This window comes from Petaurus breviceps, unplaced genomic scaffold, assembly GCF_028583685.1.
Source record: "Petaurus breviceps papuanus isolate PSGF00001 unplaced genomic scaffold, PetGlider_PUasm1.0 174, whole genome shotgun sequence".
Classification (NCBI taxonomy): Eukaryota; Metazoa; Chordata; class Mammalia; order Diprotodontia; family Petauridae; genus Petaurus; species Petaurus breviceps.
The window spans coordinates 26,506,333-26,522,934 of NW_027185761.1; the positions used below are offsets into that span (position 1 = coordinate 26,506,333).

Genomic DNA, 16,602 nt, shown 5'->3' on the forward strand with positions numbered 1-16,602 from the left:
GGGGATGTACCACTTTCCTGGACCCCAGGGGTATCTTTGTCTGCCAATCTTCAAATCACGCTCTGATAGCCTGTCCTCCTCCTTCCTTTATCTCTCTACTGCCAAGCAGATGGTATCACTTGTCTTGGTCTCTCATCTTAGAGTTCATAGCATCCTTGTGAAAAAGAAATTTGGAGCTTTGGAAATCAGTAGAATCAGAAGGAAGAAGAGAGAGCCTGTAACAACCCCAGAGAAAGGAGCAGGATCCTTTGAAAAATAGCAAGGGGGAGTGGTAGTCCATAGGTTTATCTTCCTGGAGCGGGGAGAATGGGACCAGAGTTCAGGGCAAATTCTAATATTAGCAGTTGGTCCTGATGATGAGGTCCTGTCCACTTTGTTGTGAAATGATTTTACTTCTGAGATAAGCATTAAAGGAAAAACTAGCATCACTGGTCTAGGCATATGGCCACACCAGGGTTTTATAATCAGGATATGTCAAAGGTGGGACTCAGACCTGAGTTTTCCCAGTTCTTTATTTGCTGTGCCATGATGCCTCTTACAATAACATTTTTAAGTATGATTATCTATATTCCACATGCAAGGGACCTAGGATTCAAACTGTTTAAGTGACTTCCCTATGACTTCATAAATAAGGGCAGGAGTTGGGATTTGAACGCAGGCCATCTGACTCCAAGTGTTTCTCCTTCATAGTTAAGAAAATTTTATCATCCTGAATTTCCCATTGGGTTTCAAAGAATCTCTAAGTCCTTCATCTGCTACCTGTGTGCATCATGACAAGGGATTCCTCACCAACCCCCACTCCGGGTTAACTGGGATCCCACACTCTCAATGTTCAGGGACTGGCAAAATACCTCCATTTTTGAAAGTTCAGGGGATTTGTCCCAGCCTGATCTTTCATCCCATCTATGGAAGACCTGTTCTTTTTCTGGGGTTGTCATGAAGCTCTCACTTCCTACTTCTGATTCTACTGAGTTCCAAAGCTGCTGCTTCTATTTTCTTTTTTTTTGCAAGAATACTCATGTAGTATGATATGAAGAATATTAGCTTCTGGAGCTCAGGAAACTGGTACATGTTCCCCAGGCTTTGTACTTGGAAGAGGTCTGATTTTGGTTTTGGGATGTGGTTCAGGGCATTACCCAATAGGAGACATAAAGAAACTTGTGTGGATACAATTAATAGTAACCCTTTAAATCCCCCTTTCAATAAGGTGAAATGATTAGTAAAGTGTCTTCTCCCCCACATATCTCTTAGGCTGCCCCTTTATGACTTCTAACTTTTCAGGGTTACCTTATGTTCATTTACAATAGACTTTGCCCACAGATTGAGTGGGGCACAGGTAGAATGAGAAAGTAAGGCACTGATGATTTGCCTTGAGCTGCAAACATCCAGGAATGAGCCTGGATCCTGAAGCTCCCTGGATTTGGCTCTGCTAGCTGAGATTGGCTCCTCCCCTCTTTCAAGAATCTCTCGTCATTTGACACCATGTTTGAAATTCTAACTTAGAGACTGATTCCTTTGGGTCTTGAGGTCTTTTGATTCTTCCTACAAAGAGAGTTTACAGTTTTGTTTACTTAACTTTACAGGAAGAAGGGAAGGGAATACAGTGCAGTGAAAAGAGGGCTGGATTTGGAATCAGAAGATGAGTTCCAGTCCCCACTGGGGTTCTTGCTAATTGGGTATCCCTGAGCAAGTCACTTCCTTTCATTGGGCCTCAGTTTCCTCTTTTGTAAAATGAGGATAAAAATATAAGGTCTAAGCATTTATAACAAATAATGTTTATTATTTATTATAAAATAAAAGCACTTGGCCATTATTTTGGATAGAAGAACTTTGGTCTAGAATCATAAACCATAACTTTTTGTTTTTTGAAATTTGACTTTGGAAATCATCTTATCCAAGGTCCTCATTTTAACTTTTAGCCTTTTGTCATCTCTGTTGCCTGTTCCTTTTGAGTGGTCACTCTTCCAAAGTCTGAGGATAGCCATATATTTTGTCATTTGTCCCCTGCTCTTCCTCACCCTATCTGCCCATATACTCAGCCCAAAAATCACATGAAAGAGGTGATGATTAATTTGTTTCAATGAAAAGAATGATGATTTCAGACACTTCCTAGCTGTATGATCCTGGACAAGAAAGTTTACCTTTTGGTGTCTCTCTTTCTTCATCTATAAAGTGGAGATAAAACTAAATGATCTACTTCAAAGGGTTGTTGGGAGAAAGACCTTTTGTAAATATTTATGTTTTATGGCTACAAGACATAGTAAATAGGATTGTAGTCCCACTGTTCTGTTTGTTGTAGAAAGTTGTTGCTGCTGTTGATGGTGTAATCAAAGGAGCTCCTCCCACTTGTGGGTGGTATGCATTATATTTGTGATGCCACACTCTCTTTCCTGGGAATCTTATGCACTCCTCTGGCTTCAGTTATTCTCTCCATTGAGATGATGCCCAAATCTTATTCATCCATCCCCAGTATTTTGTCATGTCATGGAAGGAATGCTGGATTTGAAGTCAAAGGTTCTGCATTTGAAGCCCATCTCAACACCTTACCACTACATAACCTGAGCCAGGGGTGGGGAACCTGTGGGCTTGAGGCCACATGTGACCCTCTAGATCCTTGGGTGAGGCCTTTTGCCTGAGTACAAGTTTTGCGAACAAATCCTTTTATTAAGGGGATTTGTTCTGTGAAGTTTGGATTCAGTCAAAGGGCCACAGTTGAGGACCTAGAGGGCCACATGTGGCCTTGGGCCTGGGCAATTCACTTAAGAATTCTTGCATCTCACATTTTTCACTTGAAAAATGGAGGATTTTGGCTTGATGATCTCTAAAGTTCTAAATCTATGCTCCCATAATCCTATGATTCCTTCTAAACTCGAGTACAGTAAACACTGCACCTTCTGCAGCTGGACAGCTCTACTTAGATGTCCGTCCCACTCAAATTCAACATATTCCAAAATATACCAACTTCCCTGTTTCTTTTGAAGTCATCACCATCTTCCCAGTCATTCAGATCTGAAACTTTAAAATCATCCTTGACAACTTCTTTTCCCTCACTCCCTGCTTGCCAGGAAATAGCTATCATCTCTCTACAATATCTCTTGCCTCCATTCTCCTTTGCCCCACAGCTGCCATTCTGGTTAAGGCCCTCATGAACTCTCACTTGTAATAGTGTTTTAACTGATGTCCTTGCTTCCTCTCTTTCTCCCTGCTCCAATTCATTCTTTTCTTCTTTTTTTTTTAAAGCAATTGGGGTTAAGTAACTTGCTCAAGGTTACATGGCCAGTTATTTCTGGGTGTGGTGCTAAATATCTGAGCCCAGATTTGATCCTCAGGTCATCCTGACACTGGGGCCGGTGTTCTTACTCGCTGTGCTATGTGGCCGCCCCTCTAATTCATTCTTTACTCAAGTGCTAAAATATCTTCCTAATGGCTAGATCTTGTTGGGCCATTCTCAAGTCCTCAAGGCATAGTCTATTGGTGTTTCTCAGTGACTCTTTTTCGGGGGTGTGTATCTTAAGTATAGGTAGAGTAAGTGACTGATTCTATCTCTCTGTCTGTGTGCATATCTATCTTTCTATCTATCTATACATCTAAGTGGAAATTCTTTTATTAACTGTTTTAAGAGAAAAGCTGCTATAGCTACTCTTTATATAATTTTAGTTCTGACCAGTCGAACCAAAACCCCTGGCTCCACATTCAGTGTCATCCAGGCCTTAGACTTCTTCAAGTTCTGGATAAAAAACCTGTTCACAAATCAACTGTGCAATTCGGTCACCTTTTTTTCACTTCAAATGTTTCTTTGCCCAAGTTAAATAGCACAACACCAACATTTCCTCTATAATCTTCATCTATGACACCAGCTCCCACATCTATAAAATGTTTTGCAGCCAAGCCAGAACGTGGAGCAACTCTACCATAACATCCAGGAGGAAGAGAGATCTGAATATATGTTTTCACAATGGCTTTCTCCATGGCTGGTATTGAATGATCATAGGCGCTGTACAGGTCATAGCCCGCAGCCCGCGCCGACCCCTTGGAGGGAGGCGTGGCGTGCTCCGAGAGCCGGGTGAAGTGGAGGCACACAGAGCTCCCCTCCTCATGCTGCGCAAGCCACACTGCTTGCTGGGGGAGACTACACTGGGGGTAGCTTCGGAGCAGGGCATGACTGCAGAGAGAGAAAAGGAGAGATGCACGCTGCAAGGCAAATCAAACACTCCTCTATCTATACATCTAATCTGTCATTGGGACCTGTAGTTTGATGAGTGTGAGTAAAGTGCCTTCTATCAATGCAGATTGGTGCCAGTTTTATAACTTATTATTGTCTTAGAGAATTGTTAAATGAGAAGTTAAATGATTTGCCCAGGGTCACATATACCATTTGTGTCAGACCATGTGCTTATATAAATTGAGGAGGGTCAGAAACACTCTTCCTGTGGGGTAATAAGCTGAGCATCAAAGGAACCATAATCAAAATTGCTCCTCTCCTAGAGCTAAGATATAGGTGACTATTAAATGTTGTTTCCCATGATAGAATGTCATCTCTCTGAGGGCAGGGACTTAAAATTTTGCATCTAAAGTATCTACCACAGTGCTTGGCATCTAGTAGTTGTTTATTAAATGCTTTTTAATTGATGCTGGTCAACTGCCGCAGTCTAGATAATCCCATTTGATTGAACAAACATTTATCAAACACCTACATGTGAAGGAGGATTGTGCCAGTTGCCGGGGATAGAAAGGTACAAACTGACAGTTTCTGCCCTCAAGCCCTTCACAGTCTAATAGGGATGAATGAGATCCCTTCCAACTGGGAATTTTATCTGAATCTATAGGTACTCTTTACTATTTCTATTGATATGTCCTCTTAGTGCTATAGGGGGTTACAAAAAAGATGACTGAGAAGAATCCTATCGTCACAAAAGGTCTTTTGTGGTAGGAGATAGATTCAGGAAAAGCTGGGCCTTTTCAAGATCCAACTGGGTGTGGATTTTTTTAAACCAGAGGACTTGGTCCTCTTTCATAACCTATTGCGTTCATCCAGAGAAGAAATGAAGTCTTCTGAACATCTTTGTGCACATAGAGAAAGGCATTGGTTCCATGAAGGCATACTGGCTTTGCTTTCTTAGGCAAACAAAACACATTCATGTGACTGTAACTGATCTCTTCTTTACCGTGGTTCTGAGCTCTTCAGAAGCCAGAAAAGATAACGATGTCTCAGTGCACACTGATTGCCAATGGGAGATATAGCAGTTCAGTCATCCATGCAGCATTATCTGAATGGCATTTTCCCCCAAATTCTTCTAACAACAATAAGATTAAGATAAGTCATTGGTGGCAGAGCTAGATGGAGATTCAGTTCAGCTGCCAAAGCAATATTTACAATGTGTAGCTCTTAACCATGTCACTCCTCAACTCAGTGAACGCCAGTGGCTCCCTATTACCTCTAGGCTCAAATGTTAAACTTTGTTTGTTGGCATCTAAAACTCTTTTTATCCTAGTTCCAACCTACACATTGCTCTTTGTTATAAATTACTCTCTTATTACCCAGCTTTTCTCTTCAAACAGTCTCCCATCCAGGCTAAGCGACCTTTTTTTTTTCTTTCAGTTTCTTGCATGTGGCACTCTACTGTCACTTTGCATTGGCTGTCTTCCATGTCTAGAATGCTTCCTCTTCACTTCTATTTCTTAGGACTCCTCATTTACTTCTTTTTTTTTTTTGGAGGGCAGTTGGGGTTAAGTGACTTGCCCAAGGTCACATGGCTAGTAAGTGTTACGTGTCTGAGGCTGGATTTGAACTCAGGTCCTCCTGACTCCAGGGCCGGTGCTCTATCCACTGCACCACCTAGCCTCCCCCCTCCTCATTTACTTCAAAGCTCAAGTGCAACTTCTTACCTGATCCCTTAGCTCCTGGAGCCTCTTCCAAATGACTCGCATTCATGGGGTATCCGTGTGTGTGTGTACATACACATATGTATATATGTATATGTATTTATGTGCATATGTATACATGTGATTCCCCCTGATAAAATGTAAGCTCCTTGAGGGATGGGACTGATTAATGTTTGTCTTTGTATTTTTACCACACATAGAAGTGCCTGGTACAGAGTAGGTGTTTAACAAGTGCTCATTGATAGATCAGTCAAAAAGATTTTGGTTTATTGAATGGAGCTGCCAATGGGATAAACCAGAGGGTGATCTCCTCATCTCCAAAATGAAGGGACCTGGACCAGATAATCTCTACAGTTCTTTCTAGCTCTAAATACTCTGGTTCTAGACAGTAGAGGACTGAAAAAAAAAAACCCTACAGTTGTATCTACCCAAGAAACGGGCAGTGAACAAGCAATGAAAAGGGGAATAGAGGCTGTAGGGATAGACAAAGGCCTGTGACTGACCCTCTCTCAGTATTGAAGGCTAGAAATATGGGGAAAACCAAGAATACTGACAATCAGAATACAGGCTCTAAAGGAGCCACAGCCCATTTTTAAACTCTGCTCATTGGTTCTTCTGACTGACCATAATGGCTTTTGTCCAACCCCAAAGCATTATGTCTGGGGAAGGATTAACCATGTCAAAAACACCCTAAGCCATCTTATGAAAAGAAAATTATGCCGAAGCAAAAGGATTAGTGTCTTCAAGATGGCTTATCAAGGTCAAAGACTTAGCAATTCAAAAGGACAAATTACTGGTAGATAGAAAATAAGTTCCTGACCCACAGAGAAAGAGCCTTCAGAGGTTGGGACAATGATTCTTTTTAAATGCTCAACATTGAGGAAATTGTCTAGGATGGGCACTGACTCTTATAAGAACCCTACTTACTGTCCCTAATACTAGAGCTGGCCAGCAGTTTTCAATTGCCTTAATTTATAAAAATCTTTCTGAGCTGAGATTAGTTCCATTCAGGGTAGAGGAGGCTAAAAGCAGGAAGACTGACTGCACACTCCTTCAGCCACCCAGTGTTATTTGAACCTAGTGCTGGTTTTCTATCCTTGTCTTTCCAACCTTGATGATTTCTTGATCCCTGACTCTGCCAGACTTCTAGGTTCCAGATTTAGTTAGATCCTTGGATATTGCCTTCACCTGTCCCTTTATTTGTCCCCCAAACTTGGAGTTATACCTCAACCTAACCATAATATGCCTGTGCATCCTAGCTTTAAATAGCCTCACCTGGAACTAGCCATCAAGCCTAGGTAGGGGTGGGGAACCTGTGGCCTGTAGACCACGTGTAACTCTTTAGGTGCTCAAGTCAGGCCCTTTCACCGAATCCAAACTTCACAGAATAAAAGGATTTGTGACCACATCTGGCCTCCAGGCCCAAGGTTCCCCACCCCAGGGCCCTAGTATAAAGGGAAAGTGTCCTTGTCGAATCAAAATTGAAGAATTTTAGAGCTGAAAGGGATCGAGGTCATTTATCTGATCTAGTTTCCTGAATTGAAAAATGTTGAAACTGAGTTAACGAAGGCCACACACAGGGAAAGAAGTAGCCAAGGCAAGAATTTGGACCTAGGTCCTCTGACTTTGGAGTTAGTGGAGTTTTAAAAAAAAATTTATCATGCTACTTTAAAGGAAAACTTGAATGTTACCAACCCATAATACTTGGACTGCTAGGAAATAAGGGGCAGCTCAAACCTGGAGAGGGTTTGTTTGTTGCTAGTCATATATAACATAATAAAAGTGAGAATGAAGACAGGTAGGATTTCTTTGCGAGGTAAGAGATAAAATTTGTGTGTGTGTACGTGTGTGTGTAGGGTACTTGGGGTGGTGAGAACATAGCCATGTAAAGTTTCTTTGACAGTACCCCCCCCCCCATGGGTATGGAGACACAGGATCTTCGTAAGGGAGTTATAGTACATTTATAGGCATTTCTCTCCATGCTCTTTTATTCTGTTCATCCTTCTTTCTCTCTTTTTATCCTGTCTGCCCATTGCCCTCCCTTTCATCACCCTCTCTTTCTATTATCCCTTTTTCCTCCTACTTTTTTGTTGGGTAAGATAGATTTCTATACCAACTGAGTGTGTGTGTGTGTGTGTGTGTATTTATTTATTTCCCCTTTTTGAACCAGTTTATATGCAAGCGAGGTTCAAGAGTCATCTGGCCCCCTCACCATTTTCCCCTTTCACTATAAAAACTCTTCCTTGCAAACCTCTTTTATATGAGATAATTTTTTCCATGATTTCTCTCCCTTCTCCTTTCTCCCAGAGCATCTATCTTCCTCTCCCATACATTTTCTTACACTATCCCAACATAATGGATTCACTCCCACATCTTCTGTCCATGTAAAATCCTTATAACTGCCCTAATGATGATAAAGTTCTTAGAAGATAATATATCATCTGCCCATATAGAAAGGTAAACATTTTAACCTTATGGAGTGCCTTATGGTTTCTTTTTCTTCTTTACCCTTTTCTGCTTCTCTTGAGGCTCATATTTGAAAGTCAAAATTTCTATTCACCTCTGGCCTTTTCATCAGGAATGCTTCAAGTTCCTCTATTTCATTAAATATTTATGTTTTTCCCTTGAAGGATTATATTCCTTTTTGCTGGGTAGGTTATTCTTTGTTGTAATCCCAGATCTTTTTGCCTTCTGGAATATCATATTACAAGCCCTCCATTCCTTTAATGTGGTAGCTGCAAAATCTTGTGTGATCCTGATTGTGGATCCATAGTATTTGAATGGTTTCTTTCTGACTTCTTTAAGTATTTTCTCTTTGACCTGGGAGCCCTGGAATTTGCGATATTACTAGGAATTTTCATTTTGGGTTCTCCTTCAGGTGATGATTAGTGGATTCTTTCAATTTCTATTTTACCCTCTGGTTCTAGGATATAAAGGCAGTTTTCCATGATAATTTCTTGAAATGTGATGTCTTTGGTAATGACTTTCAGTTGCTCTAAAAATTATTATCTCACCTCAACCTATTTTCCAGTTGAGTTGTTTTTTTCCTATAAGATATTTCTCATTTTCTTCTATTTTTTTTTTTATTCTTTTGACTTTGTCCCATTATTTCTTGATGTCTCATGGAGTCATTAGCTTATACTTACCCATTTCTGGTTTTTAAGGAATTATTTTCCTCAATGAATTTTTATGCCTCTTTTTCTTTGGCCAAGTCTTTTTTTTTTTTGGAAGGGGAAGGTGAGGCAATTAGGTTTAAGTGACTTGCCCAAGGTCACACAGTAACTGTCAAGTGTCTGAGGTCAGATTTGAACTCAGGTCCTCCTGATTCTAGGGCTTGTGCTATATTCACTGCTCCACTTAGCAGTCCCCAAGATCTCTCTTTCTGACCCACTATGTTGTCTTGGGCTAGAAAAATGTGTCTCTCTGTCCTTTGGTTTGCTTTTCCACTCCAGAATTTGATTTCAGCTGTTATTTTAAAGTTGTTTGGAGAGGAAGGTTGGGAGAACTCAACTAACTGCATTTTCTGTTCTTGGAAATCCCACAATATATCTTGAACTTGGATTAGCTTGTCTGGGAGCTCCATATGTGAGAAGGTTGTGCTTCAGGTGTGACAATAACTATAAATCACATTTTTTTGGTGCTGTCTTCTCAATAACCTTGTGAGATAGTATAATTTGATTATCTCCATTTCAGAAATGGAGTAAACTGAGACTTAGGGGAAAAGAAAAACTGTATATCTTGGGTCACAAGGAAGACCTATAAAGAGAATGCAAATTGATCAGTACAGTCTGTACTCAACTCTGGAGACCTCCTCCAAAAGGTTTGTCAGGCTTATATAACCAGGATTATTCCTATAACATTTTCCCTTTTGTGTCCTGACATTCAAAGTGGTACAGAGGAAAACACTGTACTTGGAATCAGGAGACCCTCTGCTAACTAGTCATGATACTTAATGAATTCTAGAATCATAGGTTTTAGGGCTAGATGGGACATTAGAGACAAGTTAGTCTACCCCCCTCACTTTAGAGAGGAAAATGAAAAATTTGAGAAGTTAAATGACTTGCCCAAATGACTGAGTAAATGAGTAAACTGGGGCTTAGGGAAAAATAAAACTATATTTTGCAAGTGTGTATCTTGGGTCACAAGGAAAACCTATAGAGAGAATGTGAATTGAACAGTACAATCTGTACTCAACTCTGGAGACCCTCTCCAAAGGGTTCATCATATTTACATAACAAGGACTATTCCTATAACATTTCTCTTTTTGTGTCCTGACATCAAAGTGGTATAGAGGAAGAGGCTAGGCTTGGGATCAGGAGACCTGGATTGGAGTCTCAGCCCTCTGCTAATGAGGAGTTCTAGAATCATAGGTTTGGGAGCTGGATGGGACATTAGAGATGAGTTAGTGTACCCCCCTCACTTTACAGAGGAAAATGAAAAATTTGAGAAGTTAAATGACTTGCCTACACAGGTAGTAATTGGCAGAACTGGAACTCAACATGATTTAAGACTGGAAGTGTGGGGGAAACTAAGACTTTTGACAGCAAGAATCTGGGCTATGGAGGATTCACAAAACCTCCCTTCATTTAGAGTCAACCTCTTCTGACTCCACATCCTGTGTCCTACCCATGACTGTGTTCTTGTTCTATAGTGAATCTCTCAGGACTTTAGACAAGAGACAGCATCAGGGATATAAAACAGGTAAGGATACTGGTAATAACTAGAAATGTGTATAGCACTTTAAAGTGTGATTCTCACAACAATTCATTACCCCCATTTTATAGATGATGAAACTAAAGCAGATGGTAGATAAGTGATTTGCCCAGGTCTCTATGGTTACTAAGTATTGGAGGCTGGATTTGAACTCAAGACTTCCTGAGTCCAAGTCTACTGCTCTATTATAGTTACTTAGTAATCATGATAATAATAGCTAGCATTCATATAAAACTTAGTCTATGCCAGGCTGTAATGCCATGCACGAGCAGCTTTCCAGAAGAATGCTACTTTGAATAGCTTTCAACGTTCTGATTACACAGTATAGTTAACACCCTATTTATTCCATAACAAATCAAAGCAAAACATTCACAGAAAATCAAGGTACAACATTCACAATATTACAACTTATCACAGAAAATCACAATATAGTATTCACAACAGCTTATCATTAAAATGGCCACGTAGTTTTCACCAAAGTGGTCACAATATTTAGAACAAAGAACAATCATCTCAAAATACAATAGTCAAAGTCTTCCACTTATCAGGCACACTAAATTAACTCAATCAGTCACTTATTTGGTTTTTGTTTTGCTTTTTTGCTTTCTGGAGGGCAGTTGGGGTTAAGTGACTTGCCCAAGATCACATGGCTAGTTTTTGTGTTAAGTGTCTGAGGCCGGATTTGAACTCAGGTCCTCTTGACTCCAGGGCCAGTGCTCTATTCACTGCACCACCTAGCCACCCCAAATCAGTCACTTATTCAGCAATCATTTACTAAGTATCATTCATCACTAAGTACAATCATTAGAAAATACACAGACCCTCCACTCCTAGGTCACTAGTAAACTACAATTTCATCATTACTCAGCACCCACAGAGAGGTCTTTTCATCTTGACTCAGGGCCTGTTCTCAGATTCCCTGGATCCCCTTCCATGGTCCCAAATTCTACCTGGATTCACCAGACTTGCCTGGATTCAATGACAGACAGCTTCCAGTTCCTTGTCCAGCTCTCCATGTAAGTCCTGCTCCATGCTGAAGTTCACAGGGTCCAGTCCATCTCAAATCCTTCACAATTCCTGCTCCCAGGAATTCAAGACTCAACCGACCCACAAACAGACATTCCCTGCATCCTGATCATGTTTACTCAGTCTTCTGCAAGTCGTTCAAAAAATCAGAATCACCTTATCCAGCCTGGGGGGAGGGGGCTCCTGGGCTCCTCAGAAGAAGCTCCACCATCACAAGTTCTCAGGAAATTCTGTCTCAGTTCTCCATTCTCTCTTCTGTAGCTGCTCTGCCTCCAGATTCTTGTCCCAAGAAATTCTGACTGTGCCTCTCTGGGTTTTTTCTTTTTCTTTCTTTTTTTTTTTAATATTTGTATTACTTCACAGAATTTGGTTCTCCCTCCCTCCTGGGAGAAGAAGGAAGAAGGGGAAAATCTTCCCTTTCCCCAAGTCCTGTTCTTGGTTGGGGACTACTCTGTGAATTGTCTCCCTCCAAGAACACCTCTTGCAGTCAGACTCCCTGGCCTTTCATATAAAGGACTGGGCAATGGCAAGCACTTTGGAATACTCGCCTTACAAGCAGCAGAGACTCTTTGGAATTGGTACCTTGATGCGGGTACCCACTGGGTTCCCATTGTCCTTAATGAGGACTACGTTGTTTGAATCAAACCTTGGTGTCATTCGGAGCCCAGGCATTTGGTGCCCCATGATGATGGCCTTCTTCTGCCCCTTGGTAGCCAGCAGGATTCGGTCTCCTACCTTGCCCATGCCAGGCTTATTGTAGACATGGATGTATCGAGGGGGGTGGCGGTATGCAGTGTTTCCTAGGGCATTATTGTCTACCACATGTTCTCTTGTCATCTTTTGTATTACTCCAAGGGCCTCCATGGTGCTGAAATAGTGCTGGTTTAGTGCTTTGCTGACAGGGTTTAGAAGGGACCCCCAAAGTCCTGCAGAGAAAGCTATAGGGATTCTGGAATGAAATCGTGCATGCATTCGCCAAGCGTTAGGGGGTGGGCCCCTGGCGGTCGGCGGCCTCTGGGGCTTTTCTTATATACACAGCATTAGCTTCTGTTTCAGCCAACCCCTTCCTATTGCATCAGTGCCAGGAGACAGGAATTCCTACCTTCTGTTTCCCCAACAGAGGCTTGATCAATTACTAAGTGCTAAGTCCCTGCTACCTTTGACAATACAAAGGGGTCAGATTACCTACCATTACACAGGCACTGTGCTAAGTGCTTTACAATCTGATCCTCACAACCTTGGGAGGTAGGTGCTAAATAGCATCTAGCTGCCTAAAGGGGACAGACCACCTGAAGCAGCAGGAGCAAAGGTGGACCCTCGATGCAAAACCATGGATCCTGAACCTGGTAACAGTCAACAACAAACCAGGCACTGGCTTCATCAGAATTCAGGGCATCTGGGATAGCAGAAGAGAGTCTCAGGAGTCTGGGAGAGAGACCTGAAATATGACCCTCCTCTTCCATCTGTTATGGTAGCTTGAATTCCACCATTTAAAATTCTACCCATTTGCTTCATGACAGCTAAGAGCAAAGTGACAGTTCCCAGTGTAGACAGCCAGGGATCTATTGGTTCTGTCCATTGGTTGTAGAGTTACATTGCCTCTAGCCAGGGACTAGAGAGCAGAAGCTTCTCTAGGCCTCCCTATTCTCACTAATGCAAGGTAGCTGAAATATTATTGACATAGAGGACAAAGCCCATGAGTTAAAAAATTAGGGTAAACCTCATGGAAATTATGCTATAATGTCCACCTCTAATGGTGGACATTGTCATACATAGCAGTGGTGGAAAGAACCCTGTGACTGTAAGCAAGAGAACTGGGGTCTAGTCCCTCTATCAACAAATGCCTGTATGACCTCAGTGGAAAAATTGTTGGATTTGGAACTGAAATCCCATGAGCCTTCTGTTCCCTTGTCTGTAAGAGTGAGGGGTGTGGTCACATGTGATTAATAGTCTGAGAACGGCTTAGGATACTGAGAAGTTAAGGGACTTGCCCAGGGTCACTTAACCAGTATATATTAAAGGCAGGCCTTGAGCCTCAACTTCTTATCCAGGACTACATCATGTTGATTCTCATTTTCCTTCTAAAATGTAAAAAAATTAAATAATGACAAAATGAAGAGATTGGACTGCAGTGTTCAAGTGATTACCACTTAAGTCATTACAACTAAATGGAGTGTTTTGGAAAGATGCAGAAAGGTCACCTTGGCTCAAAATCTGTCTTCCTCTCTGTTGCTTGTCTTAGTACATGGAATTATACCTCCTTTTCATCTTAAAAATGTCCAAAATGCTTGTTGATATGTAAGATACCTGATTGGGAGAAGGATTTGGGTTGGGATATTTTGTTTTGTTGGGTCCTTTTTGACCCAGATCTGTCATTTCACTGGTGTAAAGGAATGCTTGGTTTGGAATATTCCTCTGCTAATGAAGCTTGATGCCTGGTCTGTGATATATTGTCTTGGACAGTGACCCAGGGCACTGAAAGCTGAAACCCCTTTCCCAGGGTCACACAGCTGGCATGTTTCAGAGGCAGGACAAAACCCTAGATCTCCTGCCTAGCAGGCCAGCTTTTTAACCTCGATAACATTCTGCTAGAAGTACTGTAATGCCACATGTGTTTGATAACAATCCCATAAGGTTTGATTTCGAGTTACCTGAGAAAATGGCTCTGTGCTAATGGAACTCTGTGTGAAGAGGGTACCTGAAAAGGAAGTGAGACGGTTTCCAAAGATAATATGATCTGACTGAGGACCTCATGTGCAAGTGAAGGCCAGAAGAGGCAGGGAAACACTTAGGGATTGGTGAACACTTTTGCTGGCCAAGAGACTTTGGAAAATTGTTTTCTTTTCTTTTTTATTAAATACCTTTTTGGTGTTATAATTCTGAATTTGATAAACACTAATTAATATCAGATTTTCCATATACTAAGAACAGAGAAAAAAAGAATTGTTCATGAAAAGTGTCAATCTTTATCAAGGGTGGCCTATATTAAAGCTGTTTTCTAAGAAAATTCTGTGTTTCCAAGGCCATTTCTCTTTCTCGAAGTTTCTGTTCTCATTTTTAACTTCCTTGCTCAGCATGTAACTCTGTGTTTAAATTAGTTTGTGGCTTGTTTAGGAACAAATCTCCTATATTCCATGACATGGTTGGACAGAGGTGGGGATTTGGATTCTAAGAAAAAGAAGACTGCTTGAGTGGATGGATTAGGTACTAGCTTAGTCCATCTGAGCTCCCCTCTAATTACTGCACAGTCAATGGATGTTGAAGTGGACCCAAAACATTTGGATTGGGGTTGAGAAGCCCATGTTCCCCTTGTTTTCCAAGGTTAGGATTTCTTAATTTTTTTTCTATGGAAAGAGAATGATTGGAATGTACACACACTACTGCAGGAGTCCTGATCAAGTGACTGCTGAGGCACAAGAATCTGTATGTTATAGAAAGAACATGTGTCTAGCTGCCAGGCAGAGCCCATTTCTAGGCCCAGCTCTGCCATGGACTTTCCTGCCTTGAGGATATTTCTTCCATCTATCTTCTTCCATCTGATCAAAGAGACACTAGCCTCATTCAGGTCCTTATTCCTTCTCAGCTGGACCAGGGCCTTCTAGTAGGTCACCCTGCATCCAGTTTATTCCCTTTTAAATTCATTCTTCACATAGTTGCCCAAATAATTTTCCTATGACTATGTCATTTCCAATGACTATGCCATTGACTGTGTCAGCAGTCTTCAATGCCTCTAGGAAAAAAAATACAAATTGTGTAATGCATCATTGAAAATTCTTTACAGCTGGAATTTGGCCTATAACTCCAAATTTGTTTCACATTAATCTCCTCCACTGATTTTATGTTCCAGCCAAAATGTCTTATTTCCTATTCTTTGAGCTCTGTTTTTTTGCTCCATGCCAATGCACAGGTAATGACATGGACCCTTTACCTCCAGCCCTCGAGTCATTGGCTTCCATTAAAAATTACTGTGTTGCATTGCTCCCTGAGTCTGGCTTCCTGGAGAGCAGAGACCCCTCCTTCATACCCTTGCCATGGCCGAGAATGACTGGGACATCAGCGGTAATGCTGCTCAAGAAGGGCCCCAAGGTGGCCCAGGCCAAGTCCAAGGAGGCCATCTTAGCAGCGAAGAGAAGAGAAGATGTGGAGACTTCCAAGAAATGGGTTGCTGGCCAAAACATACAGTACTCCATCAGAAATAACACAACTAAACTGAATGGAGAGACTAGGGAACTTCACCATGACAGGGTCACTCTAGAATTAGCCAATCATGCAACACGGCTGGCAGAGCACAGGATTGACACAGAAGGATCTGGCCACAAAAATAAATGAAAAGCCTCAAGTTATTGCTGACTATGAGTGTGGATGGGCCATTCGTAACAATCAGGTCTTGGGCAAGATCGAAAGAGCCACTGGTCTCAAGCTTCATGAGAAGGACATTGGAAATGAACACAAAGCCTCAAAATCAGTTCATTCAGACTTATCTCATCTAGTAGGTTCTCCTTTGCCACCAGAACCAATGTGTCTCTTCACATTGCCAAACTGAACACAGGGGTATCAGACTTGTTTGGGGGAGGAATCTTCCAAATCTATACCTGCTCTAACAAAAACAAAAAACAAAACATTGCAAATTAAATGATTCTTCTGACTCCCCCCCCTTCCTTTTCTGAATATTGAGGAGTCAGATCTAATAATACTCTTAGTTTTGTCAGAAAATGTTTATCTTTCTAGAAGCAGTTATAACTTTTTGAGGCATTGGGGCATATGTTGAAATGGGATCAATTTAAATTAATGTGTTTTAAGGGGAGGGTAAGTATGGAGGGGGTTATATTTGTTTGGCATCCAGGGATCTTGTTCTCTGTTTTGCAAAGAGCGCCATTGTGTCACCAACTTAAGTGACCTCTGTTCTCTGTAGCCTGCATTTTCAAGAGAAACTAATAAAAGTTTGTTACCCTTTAAAAAAATTATCTCAAGTGTAGCCTC

General features: G+C 41.4%; 3 pseudogenes; 1 reads left to right on the forward strand and 2 right to left on the reverse strand.

The window, feature by feature from the left end:
• Window positions 1–3,586: 3,586 nt before the first annotated feature.
• On the reverse strand, window positions 3,587–4,183 carry LOC138158406 (deoxyuridine 5'-triphosphate nucleotidohydrolase pseudogene; annotated as a pseudogene).
• Window positions 4,184–12,030: 7,847 nt separating this feature from the next.
• Window positions 12,031–12,731, reverse strand: LOC138158407 (large ribosomal subunit protein uL14m pseudogene; annotated as a pseudogene).
• A 2,922-nt stretch (window positions 12,732–15,653) lies between these two features.
• LOC138158408 (endothelial differentiation-related factor 1 pseudogene) lies at window positions 15,654–16,236 on the forward strand (annotated as a pseudogene).
• The last annotated feature ends 366 nt before the right edge of the window (window positions 16,237–16,602 follow it).